The sequence below is a fragment of the Engraulis encrasicolus genome, chromosome 6, assembly GCF_034702125.1.
Source record: "Engraulis encrasicolus isolate BLACKSEA-1 chromosome 6, IST_EnEncr_1.0, whole genome shotgun sequence".
Classification (NCBI taxonomy): Eukaryota; Metazoa; Chordata; class Actinopteri; order Clupeiformes; family Engraulidae; genus Engraulis; species Engraulis encrasicolus.
Genome location: NC_085862.1, coordinates 13,955,908 through 13,957,798, shown reverse-complemented (window position 1 = coordinate 13,957,798; position 1,891 = coordinate 13,955,908). Strand labels below are relative to the sequence as shown.

At 48.2% G+C, this 1,891-nt stretch overlaps 1 protein-coding gene across 2 annotated transcripts in view; it reads right to left on the bottom strand.

Moving 5' to 3' along the window:
* adamts10 (ADAM metallopeptidase with thrombospondin type 1 motif, 10) overlaps positions 1–1,891 on the bottom strand; it is a 104,856-nt gene extending 102,965 nt beyond the window's left edge. For both annotated transcript variants that reach the window (XM_063200709.1, XM_063200710.1), the window contains exon 1: positions 1,644–1,891. The gene's annotated coding sequence lies outside the window, so the exon portion shown is untranslated. The remainder of the gene's footprint in view (positions 1–1,643) is intronic.

Sequence of the window (1,891 nt, the reverse complement as noted above, 5' to 3'; positions counted from 1 at the left end):
CTACCCCATCCCCATAGACCCCTCTGGTTCACCCCCTACCCCCTTTGGTCTTTGCAAAAAAAAGCACAGCATGACACCTCTCAAAATTACACAAAAATACACCTCTCGAAATAAAATGTTTAAAAAATGATGAATTGACGAATGAATAAATAGGCCTAAACCTTAACTCCTTTCTTTCTTCATTCATTCATAACCAGTGACAGACAGTGACAACAGGTCTAGGCTACTACAAACACAGCAGTTGAGGTGGACCTAGATTTGGATCGGATCGGACCGGACCGGACCATGGGGCCCAGTTCGGACCGCCCCGTATCCGCTGTGTTTCGGCCCCTCCAGGAGACTGCAGTTAACCGCAGCTGTTCCCGTCTGGCATCCAGCGAGGCATTGGATGGGCCGGTGCCAAAGACTACACGCCGCTCAGGTAACAGACAGGCACACAGACACGCTCGATATGTGACGATATGACGAACAGATAAATCCTTTCGTCTCCGGCCGGAGGACCCGGGAAACAATAATGTGTGAGGCGATAGAAAAAAAGCGTGGTGCGCCGCGCTCAACAGATGTCACGCGTCTGTGTGTGCATATCATTTCCCAGGGCTTCGGGGGAAAGTGAACCCAAACATAGAGAACTGTCAAACGCGCACAGATGCACACTCAGCAAATACGCCATTTATGGGGCAGTGAATCCACTGCAGACTCCACATTTGCAGACCCATTAGTCTGCCCTGCCCCCTCATGCAGAAAGACATACACATGCAGTTTCCTGTGGAGCTGATCCGATCTGGACCGTCGTAAGCGCTTAGTGAGAGGGTGTTCACGGTTGATATAAACTCTTAAAGATCTACAAAAACTGAGTTGGAACCGAAGCCGCAGAAACACTGCCACCATCCCCAAGCCCCAAGGGCATATACCTCGAGACATCCGGTCCAGAACAAAACCGGCCCGGCCCAAATCGGAGTGCCTGCCATACCGAACCGCTTGCCAGAGCGCAACTAGCACAACAAACTCCATGCAACAAACTCAATACAACGCACACAATCCGTTCCAATGCGGGCATCCACGAGGCGAAAATGAGAGCAGACAGAGAGAGGAGAGTTCATTAGCTGCAACACTCTCAACCAGATTAAGATGCCGAAGTGTAGCCTTCCCTTCACTAAAGGGTTCGCCGAGTTCACCCTCACAGCAGTTCTTTGAAGTCCACACAGTCTTAACCTCGATACGCGCAAAACGTCTTATATTTTAACGCACAACTGAAAGGCCAACTATCCTGTCGTGGGGTCGATGTGCAATCAAACCAATTTATGTCACAGACACACTGATTTGGCTGACCTTTGAGCTCATATTGAAGTGAAATGTGCACATCTATCTCATACAGAACGGCGTGCTATCCATAAAGGCTATTCGACAAGCGCATTAGATGGCGAATGTAAGAATATTATTGGCAAAAAAACCATCCACAACTTACTTCAGTATCCAGCTATGTGAAGAAACGATATAGTAGCTTTTGCAATGGCTTTCAATCACACATGAGGGGTTCTAAACAAATGATGTAATTGAAAATGTCATACATAATAGGGCACAACTCTAAAAAGGCAGAAACCACTGTGTCTCGACGGCGGTGAGCTACTAGCGGTTAAAGTTACCTTTCCGTTCCTCTAGCTGTCCCGGTTGACGTTGGCCAGATATTCTTGAGGACGTCTTTGGTTCTCCAGGACTCTCTCTTTCCCTCTGGCTCTCGCTCTGTCTCGCAAGCCCAGCTGATCTTCTACCGCATATCTGTAGAGTGTTACAAAGAACCGAAGGGGATATTCTTGAGCCTCTCCCGCAGTCTCACTTAGAGAAAAAAAGTAGTTAGCGCTGATAACTTAACGCAGTTTTGGTTTGGAAGCGC